We start from the raw sequence: 20,760 nt of genomic DNA, 5'->3' as shown, positions 1-20,760 counted from the left end.
GTATAACTGTTTTCTCTTTTTATCCTTTTTTAATTAATGTCAACTTTAGAGGCACCAGCTTTATGTGGAAGTTCTCTTGCTAGACATCCAAATTGAGCAGACCATATAATTAATTTTATGTCACTAACTTCATAGAGCTACAGTGACCTAAGTGCAAATTATCCTCAGTATCAGACAAACAAAAACAAATTAAAAAAAAAAAAAACTAAAGAAAAGAAAGAAAAAGAAAAAGAATCTAGTTTTGGTTCTCTCTTCTTCATAGGATTTTAGTTTTCACTTTATGTTTGACCTCTGTAGCTTTCTTCCTTTACTGACAATTATACAATTTTTACAAAATTCATTTTAAAATTACTTTTTTAACTTATTAGTTTCAATCAAGAGAGTTGTTCTGAGCATCTAGTCTGCTGTAATTCAGTTAAAATATAGTTTTTGAAAATGGAAATATTATAATAAAATGGCATTTGAAGAATATTAGTTGGAAGTGGTATATGAAATAAATTAAAGAAAGGGTTTTCCCTAATTATTTCAAAGTAACAATTTTGTCTGTATAAAACCATCAAAATCACATCATTTGATATTTTCTAAACAATTGCAGGACACAATGGTATGATTTAATGTCAGCCAGATTACTAGTTAATGAATTTTGTAAAAGGTCTCATGAGATATTTAGTAATTCTTTCATTGTCTTCATTGCTAATAAATAAATGCAATTTTGTCAATCTATCCACCATTATCTATGTTCATGTAGTTGAAGGTAACAAAGACCAAACAAATTTTAAGAGCTCTCTGATGACTAGACAACAACAACCATAGAGTGTTTATCTTGAAAATACTTCATAGACATAATACCAGAGTGAGAACCACCTTATTTAAATTTGAATGATCTGAACTTACTTATAACTTACTTTATGTGTAATGGTAACCTTAGTGAAACAATGATTGATGCTTTGTAATACAGCTCTCTCACGTACATACCAAAAAATTTTTTGTAGTTTCTTATTCCTTCAAGGAGTTATCTAAGCTGGAAGCCTATAAATTTTCAAAAACTTGTATTTAAAATTTATTCCATTTTAACTCATCACTTTCTATCATTTCCATTCATTGTGCAAATTTCTTTAATCATTATTTGACCATCTATGTCCTGGGTACTGTTTGGGATAGGTTATTGGCAATAGTCAATCAGGAGGCTTAGGCTGAAGAATCCCCCAGAAAAGAGATCAGGGGAGCATATTTCAAACTGGGAGTAGAAGTGTTAGATATATAGGTTTCACTCTTTATCTTTTTTTATTATTGATAAAGGTATTACATATGTGTCCTCATCCCCCCATTGTTCCCCATCACCCCAGTTGTGCCCTCGCACCCCTGTTGTCTGTGTCCATGACTTATGCTTATATGCATGCATACAAGTCCTTTAATTGATCTCTCGCCCTTACCCACACCCTCCCCTACCTTCCCTCTGAGGTTTGAGCATCTGATCTATTCTTCTGTGTCTCTGAATCTGTTTTTGTTCATCAGTTTATTTTGTTCATTATAATCCAGTAATGAGTGAGATCATGTGATATTTATCTTTCTCTGACTGACTTATTTCACTTAGCAAAATGGTCTCCAGCTCTACCAATGCTGTTGCAGATGGTAAGAGTTTCTTCCTTTTTACCACAGCATAGTATTTCATTGTGTAGATGTACCACAGTTTTTTAATCCACTCATCTGCTGATGGGCACTTAGGCTGTTTCCAAATCTTAGCTATTGTAAACTGTGTTGCTATGAACATAGGGGTGCATATATCCTTTCTGATTGGAGTTTCTAGTTTCTTGGGATATATTCCTAGAAGTGGGATCACTGGGTCAAATAGGAGTTCCATTTTTAGTTTTTTTGAGGAAATTCCATACTGTTCTCCACAGTGGCTGCACCAGTCTGCATTCCCAAAAACAGTGCAGGAGAGTTCCCTTTCCTCCACATCTTTGCCAGCACTTGTCATTTGTTGATTTCTTGATGATAGCCATTCTGACAGGTGTGAGATGGTACCTCATTGTCATTTTGATTTGCATCTCTCAGATGATTAGTGACTTTGAGCATGTTTTCATATGTCTCTTGGCCTTCCTTATGTCTTCTTTCGAAAAGTATCTATTTAGGTCCGTTGCCCATTTTTTGATTGGGTTGTTTATCTTCCTTTTGTTGAGTTGTATGAGTTCCCTGTAAATGCTGGAGATTAAACCCTTATCAGTGATAACATTGGCAAATATGTACCCCCATGCAGTGGGCTTTCTTCTTGTTTTGCTGATGGTTTCTTTTGCTATGCAGAAGCTTTTTATTTTGATGTAGTCCCATTTGTTTATTTTCTCTTTAGTTTCCATTGCCCTAGGAGCTGTATCAGTGAAGATATTGCTTTGGCATATGTCTGAGATTTTGCTGCCTGTGTATTCCTCTAAGATTTTTATGGTTTCCCGTCTTACATTTAAGTCCTTTATCCATTTTGAGTTTATTTTTGTGTATGGTGTAAGTTGGTGGTCTAGTTTCATTTTTTTGCATGTATATGTCCAATTTTCCCAACACCATTTATTGAAGAGACTGTCTTGACTCCATTGTATGCTCTTGACTCCTTTGTCAAATATTTATTGAGCATAGTTGTTTGGGTTGATTTCTGGGTTCTCTATTCTATTCCGTTGGTTTACATATCTGTTCTTGTGCCAGTATCAGGCAGTTTTGAGAACAGTGGTTTTGTAATACAGCTTGATATCTGATATTGAGATCCCTCCTACTTTGTTCTTCTTTCTCAGGATTTTTGCAGCTATTCTGGGTCTTTTTTTATTGCAGATGAATTTTTGGAGTGTTCGGTCTATGTCTGTGAAATATGCCATTGGTATTTTAATAGGGAGTGAATTGAATCTATAGATCGCTTTGGGTAGTATGGACATTTTAATGATGTTGATTCTACCAATGCATGAACACGGTATGTTCTTCCATCTGTTTATGTCTTCCTCTATCTTTTTTTTCAGTCTCTGTAGTTTTCTGAGTACAGGTCTTTTACCTCCTTAGTTAAGTTTATTCCTAGGTATCTTGATTTTTTTGGTGCGATGGTAAGTGGTATTGTTTTTTAATCTCCCTTTCTGTAAGTTCACTATTGGTGTATAGAAAGGCCATAGATTCCTTGGCGTTAATTTTGTATCCTACTACATTCCTGAATTCATTTATTAAATCTAATAATTTTTGATAGAGTCTTTATGGTTTTCTATGTACAGTATCATGTCATCTGTGAAAAATGACAATTTTACTTCTTTTCCAATTTGGGTGCCTTTTATTTCTTTGTCTTATCTGATCATTGTGGCTAGCACTTCTAGTACTATGTGGAACAGGAGTGGTGAAAGTGTGCATCCCTGTCTTGTTCTTGTTCTTAGGGGAAATGGTTTTAGTTTTTGCCCATTGAGTATGATTTTGGCTGTAGGTTTGTCATATAGGGCTTTTCTTATGTTGAAGTATGATCCCTCTATTCCCACTTTGCTGAGCGTTTTTATCAGAAAAGGGTGTTGGGCTTTGTCAGATGCCTTTTCTGCATCAATTGATATGATTATGTGATTTTTTATCTTTCAATTTGTTTATGTGATGTATCACATTTATTGATTTGAGGATATTGTACCAGTCTTGCATCCCTGGATTAAATCCCACTTGATCATGGTGTAAGATCTTTCTAATGTAATGCTAGATCTGGTTTGCTAGAATTTTGTTGAGGATTTTAGCATCTATGTTCATCAGGGTTATTCACTCTTTATCTTGACCTTAGTAAATATATATTTTATTTCTTGTTAAAATTAGGGCATTGTTGCCATCTTCCCTATGAAAAATAAAAAAGGAGTTGAAAGATTTAAGAAAGGCAACCTTATTTGTTGGGTTATAGATATGGAACCAAGATATTTTAATATGTTGAAAATATGACATGCTTATATGGTAGAAATAAATGTAATGTCTTACTCTTAAGGTAACTAAATAAAGCAAAGGGTAGTTATGGTTTAAAGCAATACATATGGTTGACACATAATGAATGTAATTTCAGGCTGCATTCAGTTGAGGTGACAAACTTACTTTTGCATCACTCATCACAGAAATATTAGTAGTGTGTTCATGTTTAAATACTATGTTTTAAAGGAGACATGAACACATTGGAGAGGTAAGAAAAGAATGCTTTCAACATTTATGCTATGTGAGGGATAATTAAAGAAACTGAGGATGTTACCCTGGAGAAGCCTAGAATGAGGGTGTGTTAAAAGTGGGAAACATAAATGTACTGGAGTAGAAGTGAAAGAAACTGGGTTCTAGTGTCAGTGCTGATCCTGTCCATACCACAATGGTTCATTTTATAAATCTGAAAATAAGAACATTTGTGTTGATGGTAAAGATCTCTTTTAGCTTTGACTTTTAATCATGTCAGAGACACTGATTAACATAAGAAAGAGTTACTCAGCATGATGCTTTCTGAAAAGGAAATGGGTCACTAGAAGTATTTAAGGAGAAGAATGTTGAGGAAGAGTTTCATGGACAGGGTAAATAGTTGGGCTAGATTACCTCTAAAATCTTCATCTATACCAAGAGTTTTTATGTGGAGTGATACAATTGTAATAAACCTAGTTATTAAATAACTGGAATGGTGCAAAAGGAAGACCAAATATTATAAGCATGGCCAGTAAAGTCTGGGTGAAATAGGGAAGGTAATTGTCTGTCAGTCACACCTGGGAGTCACTGCAAGAGTGGGAAGATTTGAGATACTTAATCTCCTAAACCAGTGGTTGGCAAACTGCAGCTCACAAGCCACCTGCAGCTCTTTGGCCCCTTGAGTGTTCTAACGCCACTTCTTCAAAATAGACTCGCTCAGGCCGAAAACCGACTTCTGTGCACAGGCCACGAAGTTTCAATTGCACTGTAAGTGCGTGCCTGCACGTGGTATTTTGTGGAAGAGCCACACTCAAGGGGCCAAAGAGTCGCATGTGGCTTGCGAGCCGCAGTTTGTCCACCACTGTCCTAAACAAAGGAATTTTCTCTCTTGGTGTCTTGTGCTCTTGGGACTCTTGGGACACTTTTTGCAGGGGGCACACTCTCCTGGTTCCCCTGCATTAGTGCACATGGCTCACAGCCATGTGGACCCCATACAATGAACTGATGGACTGCAATTAGCCTAATGCTGTACTGAACCGAGCTCCAAGTGGGACAGAAACTTTGGATGCTGGCTATGCTTCTAGCTCCTCTGAATCCCCAGTTCCACCTCTTTAAGGACTGCATTAAGGGAAATGGGACTTTGGAAACCCAAGGATGTAATTCCATGCAAATAAGGCTTTCTACCACTTCTCATCTTCCTGTGGGGACCACTGGAAATTCTTATTCCTGCAGCATCCCAATAATCCTATTACCACTAGCAACAGAGAAAGACAATCTATGCATTTCTCTAATAACAGAGGCAGTGGTAAAAATAGATTTGGAAGCAGTTTTGAATTTAAAGAATGCTACCTCCATATATCATTATAATTTTTTTTATTATCAGATCCTGTATACTTCTCCTAAAAAGGGATTGTAAGGGTTAATTTTATGTGTCAACTTGACTGGACCACAGAGTGCCAGATATTTGGTTAAAATTATTCTGGTTGTGTGTGGTGAGGATATGTCTGTATGAGATTTACATTTGAATGGGCAGATTGCGGAAAGCAGACTACTTTACTCAATGTGAGTGGGCCTTATCCATCCATTGAAGGCCTAATAGAACAACAAGGTACAGTAAGGGAGAATTTGCTCTCTCTCTCTCTCTCTTTGTTTTTGAACTGGGAAATTGATCCCCTGACGTTAAACTCAGATTTGAACTATAATTGACACTATCTACTCTTTTGGTTCTCAGGTCTCTGGACTAAGACTGGTTCTACATCATTGGCTCCCCTGAGTTTCCAGTTTGCTAACTGCAGATCTTGGGACTTCTCAGCCTCCATAATCACATGAGTCAATTCCTTATAATAAATCTCTTTATATATTCTGTTTATATGAGGAACCCTAATGTAGAGATTGTCTAAATACCTTACAGCTATAAATGCTGTTATCAAGAAGTATTGGCAATCCTATATACTGGTGTAGTAGTATCTATACCATTCAGTGATACTGTTAGAAGGGACAGAAAACTTAGATTTAAATTCTGGCTTTACTATTCACTTTCTTTATTACCTTTTCCTTTATTACTTTTTTATATATAAATATTGGTATACTATCACTCACCTTAGCAGGATTTATGCAAATTAAATGGCCTAATACATTGTCTAGTGTATTATATGGCTCAAAAAGAAGTGGTTGAAATTTGATTATACTTAGTTTAGACATATTCCATAGTTCTTTTTTTTTGAGCTCTGACTCTGGAGTCAAATAGAAATGGGCTTAAATCAGGGTTATGTTATTTATGCTCTGTTGTTTTTTTTTTGTTTTTTTTTTTAATTTTTTCAATTTTTTTTTATTAAGGTATTATATGTGTACATATCTTACCATTGCCACCCCCCACCCCACTCCCATATATGCCCTCACCCCCCAGAGTTTTGCATCCGTTGGTTATGCTTATATGCATGCATACAAGTCCTTTGATTGATCTCTAATCTCCCCCACCTCTCCCTAACTTTCCCCCTGTAATTTGACAGTCTGTTTGATGCTTTACTGTCTCTGTATCTTTTTGTTCAAGTTTATAATGTTCTTTATTACCCATAAATGAGTGAGATCATGTGGTATTTTTTTCATTGACTGGCTTATTTCACTTAACATAATGTTCTCCAATTCCATCCAGGTTGCTGCAAATGATGAGAATTCCTTCTTTTTTATGGCAGCATAGTATTCCATTGTGTAGATGTACCATAGTTTTCTGAGCCAGTCATCTGCTGACGGGCACCTACGCTGTTTCCAAATCTTAGCTATGGTGAATTGTGCTGCTATGAACATGGGGGTGCATATATCCTTTCTGATTGGTGTTTCTAGTTTCTTCGGATATATTCCCAGGAGTGGGATTTCTGGGTCAAATGGGAGTTCCATTTTCAGTTTTTTGAGGAAACTCCATACTGTTCTCCACAGTGGCTGCACCAGTCTGCATTCCCACCAGCAGTGCACGAGGGTTCCTTTTTCTCCGCATCCTCGCCAACACTTGTTGTTTGTTGATTTGTTGATGATAGCCATTCTGACAGGTGTGAGATGGTACCGTATTGTTGTTTTGATTTGCATCTCTCGGATAATTAGTGACGTTGAGCATGTTTTCATGTGTCTCTTGGCCTTCCTTCTGTCTTCTTTTGAAAAGATTCTATTTAGGTCTGTTGCCCATTTTTTTATTGGATCATTTATCTTCCTTTTATTAAGTTGTATAAGCTGCCTGTAGTTGTTGGAGATCAAACCTTTATCAGTGATGCCATTTGCAAATATGTTCTCCCATGTAGTAGGCCTTCTTGTTGTTTTGTTGATGGTTTCTTTTGCTGTGAAAAAGCTTTTTATTTTGATGTAGTCCCATTTGTTAATTTTCTCTTTAGCTTCCATTGCCCTAGGGGCAGTGTCAGTGAAGAATTTCTTTTGGCATATGTCTGAGATTTTGCTGCCTGTGGATTGCTCTAGTATTTTTATGGTTTCCCGTCTTATGTTTAAGTCCTGTATCCATTTTGAGTTTATTTTTGTGTATGGCGTAAGTTGATGATCAAGCTTCATTTTTTTGCATGTATCTGTCCAATTTTCCCAACACCATTTCTTGAAGAGACTGTCTTGACTCCATTGTATGTTCATGCCTCCTTTGTCAAATATTAATTGAGCATAGTGGTTTGGGTCAATATCTGGATTCTCTATTCTGTTCCATTGATCTATATGTCTGTTCTTGTGCCATTCCCAGGCTGTTTTGAGAACAGTGGCTTTGTAATACAGCTTGAAATCTGGTATTGAGATCCCTCCTACTTTATTCTTCTTTCTCAGGATTGCCGTGGCTATTCGGGGTCTTTTTTTATTCCAGATGAATTTTTGGAGAGTTCTTTCAAGGTCTGTGAAATATGCCATTGGTATTTTAATGGGGAGTGCATTGAAATTATAGATTGCTTTGGGTAGTATGGACATTTTAATGATGTTGATTCTACCAATCCATGAACATGGTATGTTCTTCCATCTGTTTACGTCTTCCTCTATCTCTTTTTTCAGTGTCCTGTAGTTTTCCGTGTATAGGTCTTTTACCTCCTTAGTTAAGTTTATTCCTAGGTATCTTAATTTTTTTTGGTGCGATGATAAATGGGATTGCCTTTTTAGTCTCTCTTTCTGTAAGTTCACTATTGGTGTATAGAAAGGCCATAGATTTCTTGGCGTTAATTTTGTATCCTGCTACATTGCCAAATTCATTTATTAAGTCTATTAGTTTTTTGACGGAGTCTTTCGGATTTTTTATGTACAATATCATGTCGTCTGCAAATAAAGACAGCTTTACTTGTTCTTTTCCAATTTGGATGCCTTTTATTTCTTCTTCTTGTCTAATTGCAATGGCTAATACTTCCAGTACTATGTCAAACAGGAGTGGTGAGAGTGGGCATCCCTGTCTTGTTCCTGTTCTTAGGGGAAATGTTTTTAGTTTTTGTCCATTGAGTATGATGTTTGCTGTGGGTTTATCATATGTAGCTTTTATTATGTTGAGGTATGAGCCTTCTATTCCCACCTTGTTGAGAGTTTTTATCAAGAAAGGGTGTTGGATTTTGTCAAATGCTTTTTCTGCATCAATTGATATGACTATGTGATTTTTATCTCTCAATTTGTTTACGTGATGTATCACGTTTATTGATTTGCGGATATTGTACCATCCTTGCATTCCTGGGATAAATCCTACTTGGTCATGGTGTATGATCTTTCTGATGTACTGCTGGAGCCAATTTGCTAGAATTTTGTTGAGGATTTTGGCATCTATGTTCATGAGGGATATTGGTCTGTAATTCTCTTTCATTGTGTTGTCTTTATCTGGTTTTGGTATTAGGGTAATGCTGGCTTCATAGAAGGAGCTTGGAAGTGTTCCTTCTTCTTGAATTTTTTGGAATAGTCTGAGGAGGATAGGTTTTAGTTCTTCCTTGAATGTTTGGTAAAACTCTCCTGTGAAGCCATCAGGCCCCGGGCTTTTGTTTGCCAGAAGCTTTTGATGACTGCTTCAATTTCGTCCATAGTTATTGGCCTATTGAGCTCTTTAGATTCTTCTTGATTGATTTTTGGAAGGTTATATTTTTCTAGGAATATGTCCATTTCCTCCAGGTTGTCCAGTTTGTTGGAATAGAGTTGTTCATAGTATTTTGTAACAATACTTTGTATCTCAGCGGGGTCTGTTGTTATTTCACCTCTTTCATTTCTGATTTTGTTTATTTGGGTCCTCTCTCTTTGCTTCTTGGTGAGCCTGGCTAGAGGTCCATCAATCTTGTTTATCCTTTCAAAGAACCAACTCTTGGTTTTGTTGATCTTTTGTATTGTTTCTTTGGTCTCTATGTTGTTTATCTCCGCTCTGATCTTTGTTATTTCCTTCGTTCTGGTTACACTGGGCTTTTCTTGCTGCTCTTTTTCTAACTCTTTGAGTTGTAGGGTTAAGTAATTTATTACCATTGTTTCTTGTTTTTTGCAATAGCCTTGTAGAGCTATGAACTTCCCTCTCAAGACTGCTTTCGCTGTGTCCCATATATTTTGGATTGTTGTGTTTTCATTGTCATTTGTTGCCATGATGTTTTTTATTTCTTCCTTGATCTCTCTGGTGACCCAGTCCTTGTTTAATAGCAGGCTGTTTAGTCTCCATGTGTTTGATTTCTTTGGATTGTATTTATTGTAGTTGATTTCCAGTTTTATGCCACTGTGATCTGAGATGACGCTTGATATAATTTCTATCTTCTTGAATTTAAAGAGACTTTGCCTGTGACCCAGCATATGGTCTATCTTTGAAAAAGACCCATGTGCACTTGAGAAGAATGTATATTCTGTGGCTTTGGGGTGAAATGTTCTATAGATGTCAATTAATTCCATCTGGTCTAGTGATTCATTTAGGATTGCTGTTTCTTTGCTGATTTTTTGTTTAGAGGATTTGTCCAGTGGTGATAGTGGGGTATTAAAGTCTCCTACTATGATTGTATTGCTATTAATCTCTCCCTTGAAATCCTCCAGAAGTTTTTTTAAGTATTTGGGTGCTCCTATATTGGGAGCGTATATGTTTACCAGAATTATTTCTTCTTGTTGGATCTCTCCCTTTAGTATTATGAAGTGGCCTTCTTTATCTCTTGTTATGGCATTTACTTTGAGGTCTATTTTGTCAGATATAAGTATTGCTACCCCAGCTTTTTTTTCATTTCCATTTGCCTGAAAGATATTTTTCCATCCCTTCACTTTAAATCTGTGTGAGTCTCTTGTTCTGAGGTGGGTCTCTTGTAGACAGCATATATATGGGTCATGTTTTTTTATCCATTCAGCTACTCGATATCTTTTGATTGGAGCATTTAGTCCATTTACATTTAAAGATATTACTGAAAGGTATTTGTTTGTAGTCATATCTATTTTTGTGTCTATATTCCTTCTTACCTGTTTATTTCTTCTTTTTACAGTATTCCCTTTAGCAATTCTTGCATTGCTGGTTTGGTGGTGATAAACTCCTTGAGCCTTTTTTTATCTGCAAAGCTCCTGATTTCCCCTTCAATTTTGATTGATAGTCTTGCTGGATATAGTATTCTTGGATTCAGTCCTTTGCTTTCCAACACTTTGTATACCTCCTTCCATTCACTTCTAGCTTGTTGTGTTTCTGTTGAGTAATCATTTGACAATCTGATGGGTGTTCCTTTGTAGGTAACTCTCTGTCTCTCTCTTGCCGCCTTTAAGATTCTCTCTTTATCATTTATATTTGCCATTGAAATTATGACATGTCTTGGTGTGGGTCTTTTGGGGTTGATCCTGCTTGGGACTCTCTGTACTTGCATAACTTTTATCTTTCCCATATCCGGGAAGTTTTCTGTCATTATTTCTTCAAATAGATTTTCTAATCCCTGCTGCTCTTCTTGTCCTTCTGATAGCCCTATTATATGCATGTTACTTCGTTTCATGTTGTCCCGAAGCTCCCTTAGCCTTTCCTCCTGCTTTTTAATTCTTTTCTCCAATTGTTGTTCAGATTGAGCTTGTTTCTGTACCTGATCTTCTAACTCACTAATTCGGTCCTCTGCTTCTTGTAGTCTACTGTTGAAACTTTCCATGGTGTTTTTGATTGTAGCTATATCACTTTTCATTTCTTCCTGATTCTTGCTTAAGTTGTTTATTTTCTCATCCATCCGATGTATAAATTCCACGACCATTACTCTAAACTCCTTTTCGGTCATGTTGCAAGCTTCAGTTTCACTGATTTCCTTTCTTGGCGACTCCACATTTTCTTTCCTCTGTGAGTTATTTCGTTTCCCCATTCTGGCTATCACCAGAAAGCTCAAGCTTCCGTTTGCGTGGACCTGGGCCGTGTGCTGTGGGGACTTCACTCCACCCGAGTTTCACTGAAGTGCTCTGACACTAGGACGTGTGGCTGCCTTTGGTTGGTGGGAACCAGACTTGCCCAGGGTCAGTGTCCCCAGTGTTCCGTGTGGTCTCGTGTGCACACTTAGAATCAGGGGCCCTGTCTGCACCACACTGTTGGTATGTGCCGAAAATGAGATCCTTAGCATGTGCCAGGAGTCAGAATTTCCCTGTGTCTGCACCACGACTCGAGTGTCAGAGTCTCTGTTGCCTTGTGCGGTTTCTCGTTGAGAATCAGGGTCCCTGTGTGTGCATGCACCAACTATTGGGGTCGCTGGCTCTTAGTGTGAATGCGCTGTGAGTCAGGGATCCCAGGCAGCTGTGTCCGGCGTGCCAAATTCCCTGAAGTGGAGCTGCGTCCTGTGTGTGCTCTCTCTACTGAGCCAAACTGCCTAGGGCGCACACTCTTAATTTCCTGAAGGTGAGCTGGCTCCCTGCACTCTACAGGAGTCCCGGAAGGGGGGCGGAGTCTGTCCTGCGCGCCAAATTCCCCCTCTGTGCAAGCACTAAGATTCCCCGAAGGGGGAGCTGTGACCCGCAAGCCAAATTTCCCCAAATTCTCCGAAGGGGAGCCCTCTGTGCTCACTGACAGATTTCCCCAACAGGGAGCTGATTCTGTCCCGCGCGCGCCAAATTCCCTGAGGGGGAGCGAGTCCCTGCACAAAGCTCTGCGGCTTGGGCGAGGGGCGGGTCTATCAGTTACTATGGCGCTGTCTGTGCGCCTGCGGGGAGGGGGATAGGCTCTTTGACTCACGGAATTCTGCCCGGAAGTCTGGATTCTTGTTGTTTGTTGGTCTGAAGCTGTGATAGCAGTTCTCTGTCCCCAGTGGTTGCAGGGTCCTGGTTTGTGTCAGAAGCCAGGATCTGAGTCTCAGGCAGCTCTGTTTCTCAAGATGGCATGGTCTCCGCGTCCGCACCAGCCTCGGAGATGTGTCAGCTTTGTGCGCGGGGCTCCACTGTCTAGGACTGCCCGGTTAGGCAGCCCCTTGGAAGATGTGCAGAATCTAACTGACCCTAGCTCATACACACACACACCACACACGTCTACACTCTTCTCTATGGGTTCCTCACTCACACTCTCTCTCTCCCTACCTTCCTGCCGGTCGCCATCTTTTTTTCTCAGAAGTTGCATCTTTCCCTCTATGCTCTGTTTTATCTTAGCCAATTTATATAAGCATTCTTAACATTGGTTTCCTAATCAATATAATGAGAATAATGATGACAATTTTCTCATCAGGTTGCTATAAAGAATAAATGGCATAATACACATAATGTAACCTAATATTCTTAGTAATGTTAGGCACTCCGGAAATGTTAGCTTTAATTAATTTTAATGGTTATAACTCCTGAACAACCTAAAGTATGTCTAATTAACTATTTTAGGGCCCATGTTTTAAGTTTTCTATATAACCAGTTCTTGATAATCTTTATCAAAGGGAAAAACACACACAAAACTACAAGCAATAGTGACTAATGGGTGCTGTCCACACATGTATATTTGTCTTAGAATACAGCCAGACATGTATGTTTTTCATCTTTTTCTCTGTGTCTGCCTTCTATCCTTGCTTGTAGCAGTGCAACAGTCTTGGAGGAGGAAGAGGGCAAGGATTGAAAGGTGACTGTATGCAGTGAGGGGAATTAAGGCCAGGACAAGTGAAGAGAGAAGAATCAAGAGGACACAGGAGGTGAAGAGCATTGAGGTCTCCTGACTTCATCGGTATATGTCATTTAAGAACATCCACATAATTTCAGAGCAATCCTGTCAGAAATTTTTAGAGTGAATCATTTTCATTCTTACCACTGTGTATTTCCCAGGATACAGATCAAGGATGTGTAAGAGAGGCACAAGGAAGAATGTGAAATGTAATGAAGTTCATGTGTTAACCCATTCTATCTCCTTGCTTTTTTAAAGTGCCACACATACAATTGGCTGAAGAATCTGTGCAATGTAGGAAGGTCAGAGAGTGGAAACACAAATAGTGAAGAGAACTCTGCCAGCATTTGAGAAAAGAAACATAAATAAGAGTTCTGTCAATCAATGTGTCTGAAATTTCTTCTTTCATTTAACAGGCACCACCAACAAACAAAATACTATTGAGTTCAGTTGAGTAAATGAGCTGCAAATCCTGTCTCCTCCACACTTGAGGGCAGAAAGAACTCTAGTCAAAGAACTGTGACTGCAGCTTGAATAAAAACATGGCCAGAGATAAGGTTCTTTAAAAGAGAAAATCATTTGCAGAATACAAGAAAGCAAATGAGAACAGAAAGAAATGGACAAATTCATTAAAGATAATATAATAAAAACTTAGCAGCTTCTCCTGGTTTTCTTTGTAGAAGAGATAGCATGTGTGAGGCAAGGGACTCATTATCCTGCTCTTAGCGGGTAATTCATAAAGAACAGGAACTGGGAATGGGGCGGTGCTGCTTAGAAACTAGCCCATCAGTTAGCACCACTCACTGCTTACATAATGGGGAGACATTTGAAAGATTCTCGGTATGTTTTAGAAGTCTTTCCACAGCCCATATACTAAATGCACAATTGGTCACAATGGATTTTCTTCTATTCTTACACATTTTGCATTTCGCACACTTAAAGTGGGAATATTGAAGGACAGATATCACTCCAGAGACAAAGGTGCATCATCTTCTGGTAAAACAAAACAAAACAAAACAAACAAACAAAAACAGAAAAGCAGCAACAGAAGAGAGATACAACACTTTAAACATGACAAATAATAAATACTGCTGAGACCAGCTTGTTGTTGTTTGTTGTTTGTTTTTGGTGTGTGTGTGTGTGTGTGTGTGTGTGTGTGTGTGTGTGTGTGTGAAGAGATCACTTTTAGTTCATTTTTCTAGGGGAAAATTGTTCCACACCCTGTATGTAGGTCTTCCCTCTCAATAATCTTTTAATTTAGAAAACCTACACCAAAAAGAGTAAACACATGTAATACTCTGTGTAGTGAACATCTACATTATGCCAGTTGTTGAGCCAAATGATGTACGTATGTGTGTGTGTATATTTAGCTTTCTTTTTTCCCAACAATATACCAATGAGGCATGCACAATTGTTATTCTCTTTTTACACATGAGGATGCTAAAAATAGCTTATTTAACATCTTTAAATCACACAGTAAGTGAATAGGAGACTTAATTTGAATCTAAATCTTGCTGACTACAAAACTCATGTTTTAAATTACATCTGCCTCTCCAGTCTGGCTACTACTGACTTCAATATTCATACATTAGTGACCATTGACAACAGCTTGTCAGTATGTGTGTGGTTAAAAGGTTTCATGGTTTCACAGTATGCCTACTGACAGAAATGGCTATCTACTCCCTCTCTTCTTTCTGCCAGTTTATCTGTGTGACTCATACATTCCTTTCAGTAATCCAGGCTACAGTTATTCCAAAGGGGAGCTTGCTATTAGGAACCAAGAAGGTTTTTATGAATTCTCACCAGTTCTATCTCAGATCAACTGCCACAAATCCAGCACTCTCAATTGTCATGAAGGCACAGGGATGAAGATGATAACTGTCTATATTAAGTAGGAATTGAGAAGCCTTGAAGGATAAATTTGCTTTCTTAATGATCTAATCTGTTTGGAGTTCATATATGGAGAATAAGCATCTGATTATATCCTGTTTTGTCCTATATATAATTATTCCATATGTGTCATTTTCATTTTACAAGACTGTATGAACTCTTTGGGACCAGGAAATGTGCCTTATAATTCTTTTGTATTCTCCCTCCTCTAACTGGAAGCATGGTCTTGCACAAAGAAGGAGAATGATACAAATACTGTGTCAGTTGGTTTTTACTGAATAAAATCACTCCAAAATTTAGTTACTTCAATCAATAACCATTAGTTTGGTTCTGTATGTTGGTAGTTTGTGCTGGGCTTAGCTAGGCAGCTCTGATACCTGCTGGACTAAATCATGTGTATGCAAATAGCTGCCAGTCAACCAGGCAGTTCCCCTTTGAAGGTCTGGTTGACTGCTGGTTCTGGCAATGTGATTACAATGGGGTGGGGGAAGCAAACTAGGCTTTGTGTTTCTCATCATGTAGTAGGCAGGTCTGGAAGGATTCTAAACGTGAGAGTAAAAGTTTACAGGAGTTCTTGTAGTCTAGGATCAAAACTGGCTAAGTTACTGTCATATTTCATTGGCCAAAGGAAGTACAAAAGACAGCCTAAGAATGAAAGGTTTCTGATATCCATATCTTGATCAGAAAGTTGAAAAATTGCATTCTACCAGAAATGGTTCAAAATTGTTAACCACCTATTTTGTGAGAAGTACTTTTAAAGCTATATTAACAACTATGTTTGGAGGACTCATATAACTTGTCCAAACTCACAGAAGTTAGTGACTTAGATTTGGCCAAATCTAAACACAGTGTTTTTTCCTGCCACTCAAAACTGTCTATTAAAAACTGTGTGTAAAACAATATATCTCAGTCAACTTGATCAATATATTACTTTCAGCAACACTTCTTTGGCTACCATAAGTTAAAACATAAGTTATTTTTCTCCATATCTTTCAATGATTATTATACCATTTTTCACAACTTGGGCATTGGAGGTCAAACCATGACTCTCTACTTACTACCCCACTAGTTCTGGGTAAATAGTATGTTTGAGTCTCAACAATCCTATCTGTAAAATGGAGACAGTAATAAAACCCATCATAAAAATCTGTTATGAAAATTAAACTACTGCATATAGAGTGTGACACCAGACACTCAATAAATAAGTTCACATGTATATGTTACATACATATTCATATATAGGCATATACATATGCATATATATTTATTTAAGCAACATCTGTCAAGTGATATACTAATGGCATTTTTCTTTAATACATCAGAGAACCAGCCTATGTATAGACTAATAGAAAATATTAAAGATGGGAAAAAAGATGTAATAAATAAATGGCATAAGCTTTGCATTCTCCTTACAATAGACAGCACTATCGAGATATTGGAACTCTCCCTGTTAGAGATGAATAGTGAAGAAGAATGCCAAAGGAAATGGAGGTTTTATTTAAATAACTGTATTTTCTACAGTGTGTCCAGAGAAATGCCTTGGGGCTGAAACTTTGACATTTGGAGAAAGCTGCCTTGTTAAATAAATGTATGTGTCATTACCTTGAAAGGAGGGCTCTATCTTTGGAGTGCCCTCTAACATTAGAATTGTTACTATTGGAAGAGCAAATATGCTAAGAAATTCTCTTGACTACCACTTCATTTATTTTTAGACTATTGAAATTTTAGGCTATATAAATGATGTTTGTTTTAAAATATAAAAGGAAATTAAATATTTTAAGTAAACATTTGAAACAAAATTAAAAGGCTTAGAGATCTAAAAACAAGTTATCAAAAACATTATATCTCTATGTAGAGAAGACAGTTTGCCAAGTGTGAATATGTTAATCTTATTTCTACTCTAGAGGCCCGGTGCATGAAATTCGTGCATGGGGGGGGGGTGTTCCTCAGCCCAGCCTGCAGCCTCTCCAATCTGGGATCCCTCTCATAATCCAGGACTGCTGGATCCCAACCACTCACCTGCCTGCTTGACTGATTGCCCCTAACTGCCTCTACCTGCCAGCCTGATCACCACCTAACAACTCCCCTGCCAGCCTGATCACTACCTAACTGCTTCTGTGACGCCCCGATTGCCCTTAACTGCCCTCCTCTGCAGGCCCGGTCACCCCTAACTGCCCTCCCCTACTGGCCTGGTCATCCCCAACTTCCCTCCCCTTCAGGCCTGGTTGCCCCCAACTGCCCTCCCTTGCAGGCCTGGTCCTTCCCAACTGCCTCCCCTGCTGACCTGATCATCCACAACTGCCCTCCCCTGTTGGCCATCTTGTGGAGGCCATCTTGTGTCCACATGGGGGTGGCCATCTTGTGTGCTGTAGTGATGGTCAATTTGCATATTACCTCTTTATTATATAGGATAATATCTCAGCAAGACACATTGAAAGCTGCCAATGTTAACTTTGTGTCTCAGTGTTACAATTTATAAGTAAATTTTTTCTATCTTTCTAAGGTGAAGAACCTCATTTTAAAAAATCTTGACAGTCAATAATATACTATGAGTTCTAGCTGTAACATTTACTATAATTGTCTCTAATGGCTTGAATAGCCACTTATATTTTCAGGTTATCTTATATAATAAAGAGGTAATATGTAAATTGACCATCACACCTTAGCATAAGATGACCGCCCACATGTGGTCACAAGATGGCCGCCACAAGATGGCCAGCAGGGGAGGGCAGTTATGGGCGATCAGGCCAGCATGGGAGGGCAGTTGGGGGCAACCAGGCTAGCAGGGGAGGGCAGTTAGGAGTGACCTGGCCAGAAGGAGAGGGCAGTTGGGGGGGACCAGGCCAGCAGGAGAGGGCAGTTGGGGGCAATCAGGCTGGCAAGGGAGTGGTTAGGGGGTAATCAGGCTGGCAGGCAAGAGTGGTTAGGGGAAATCAAGCAGGCAGGTAGGCAAGCAGTTGGGAGCCAGCAGTCCCAGATTGTGAGAGGGATGTCTGACTGCCCATTTAGGCCTGATCCCACAGGGCCTAAACTGGCAGTTGGACATCTCCTGAGGGGTCCCAGATTGGTGAGGGTGCTGGATGGGCTGAGGGGACACCCCCCCCAGTGCATGAATTTCATGCACCAGACCTCTAGTAGTTAATAAGAAATGTTATAATAGCCTTCAAAATTTCTCTCACCTAGACCTTTATGGCTCAAGGAATTCATAAGCAAATTTCAAATATGAAAGTACATAATTCTGGGCATTTTTAAGTTATGTTGAACATCCTTCTCCTTCATTAAGGACAGCAGCAAAGTAAAATTGGAGAAAATGATCTCCTGGTCTGTGTAAGTCCTTTTTGAAGCCCTTCCATATCCACTATCTCATTTGACCCCCTCTTTTGTTAATAAGGCAGCTATTGATAATTTTTGTCTATATTTATTTATATTAATCTGAAAGTTAACATTTTTTTCTGGGTCAAGGCAGAATATTTTACTTATAGCACTAACCAGATTGGTTAGATTTTGCCTCAAATATTTTCCCCTTCCTGGTGAAATATGATGAAAGGCAGATGTCATCCTCCACATAATGGAAGAGAGCATAGAAAATAAGAATCTTGGGATAGGAATAGAAATTTCACCTCCCTAATATAAATAAATTATCCTTGAAATAGAGGATTCAAGGTTTTAAACTTTGGGATGTGAATAAGTATCTGTGGGTGGGGAAGATAAGCCAAATGTCTCAGGGTTGAAAAATCCCTGGAATGTCTACATGGCTCTGGGTCTCATCCTCCTTTGAAATTTAAGCACATACCTCTTCGGAGATAAATCTCTTACTATCTATTCAGTCATCCTTTAAATTACAAGTTATGTCCTTTGACTCAGATCACAGTAAAGTTTTCCCTGAAAGCACTAACTGTGTAGAAACATAAAACCATGTTCTTTACAGTCCCATGTGTATCATAACTCCCATTTTATGGATAGAAAAACAGATATCTAAAAAAAATTAAATATTTCTAAAGACTCATCATTTAGAAGTGAGAGGAAAGTACACACAGGTAGGAGCAAAAGTAGGTTCACAGTTATTCATATAGAAAATGATGCAATAATTAATAAATAATAAAAGAATCAACTGTTTCACACACTCAAAACTGTAAACCTACTTTTGCCCCACCCTATATAATGAGTCATTCTGTCTTGAAGTTTCATAACTTTATACCACAGTGGGTTATCAAACTCTATAAAATTTGTAAACAATTAGTAACTGAGATATGAACCACTCATGCTCAGGTTTTATTAGTAAGTCAAAATGTTTTCTCCTTAATTAAGAAACATTTGAAATTAGCCGTAAAGCCAAAATTGAGAGACTGGGTTTTGATTGGTTTGGTGGGAAGAAAAGGGCTTTGAAGCATGTTCTTCAAAGGCTGTGGAGAGGTGAGTGGAACAAAAGTGGAGGGGGGAGATCACTTAGAAAAATGAGAAAATAAGTGTCTCAGTTAGTGGGGAGGACGTTTGATATGGGAGGTTTAGAAGGCATGGAAATGTGCTCTTAACCAGCCAGCTCTGCTCACTTTTTACCTATGGACCTCTATGCTAATGAAAATCACCTCCATCATAGGTGTTCTATGATTTACTTAGCTCCTGGTATAATGAATGTATCCAGAGAGATGCTTCTAAAAAACAAAACAAAACAAAACAAACACACACACACACACACACACACACACACACACACAAACAAAAACACACACACACACAAAAAAAAACACACATACTTTCAGGCAATATTACAGAACAAAATAATCTGATCAGGAAAAGTTACTGTGCTAATATTTCATATCTAGGCCACCACTCCCATATATAAAATAGGTCATTTTTTTTCAAAGTTTTGATCCTATATCTCTTTTATTAATAAAACATTTTTGTTAATGCATTCACACACCAATATATTTTTGTTTCTCATTCATATACATTCACATACTACCATGTATGATTTTATATACAGTATATTACAAAAGGCATACAAATGAAAGTTATTAAACAATTAGTTTAAAAATAAGTAGAGTTTTAGTATTTATTTTTTTCATCTTGTATATCATGTGGCCAACCAATGTCCACTTGGAAGATTACTAGAATGTATGATAGTACTTACTATAGTCTAAATCAGAAAAACAGTACTACTGAATCACTGTGTGAGCTATTATTTTCTCACTTATTTCTAACCGTCCTATACCATTCCAAATGTCTCTTATATTCTTTCCAGTTTTCCATGTATTTATTTCTCACTGTGCATTTCAATTGATTTGTCTGTCTTCCAGTTCACCAATTCTCTTTTCTGCTCTAATTTTCTGTTAAACTTAACTATAGTGTGTGTGTTTTTTTTTTTTTTTAAATTTCAGGTACTGCACTTTTTAATTCTAGAATTTCCATTGGATTTTGTTTGTTTGTTTTTTAATAGATTCAAATTCCCTATAGGAATTCTCCATATTTTCATCTATTTTCTACATCTTTCACTTTATTTTATTGAATATATTAACTATGGCTACTCCGTAGTCCTCTTTTGCTATTGCCAATATCAGGATCATCTGTGGGTCTTTTTCTATCATTCTTCTTTATCCTGGATTTTGGTAATTTGGTACTGTTCTTGGGTATTTTTTTATTATTTTTTTTCCATTTCTGTTGAATGTCAGACCTTATGTATGAATATT

The sequence above is a fragment of the Eptesicus fuscus genome, chromosome 1 (genome assembly GCF_027574615.1).
Source record: "Eptesicus fuscus isolate TK198812 chromosome 1, DD_ASM_mEF_20220401, whole genome shotgun sequence".
In the NCBI taxonomy this organism is placed as follows: domain Eukaryota; kingdom Metazoa; phylum Chordata; class Mammalia; order Chiroptera; family Vespertilionidae; genus Eptesicus; species Eptesicus fuscus.
This window is presented reverse-complemented; position numbering follows the sequence as displayed.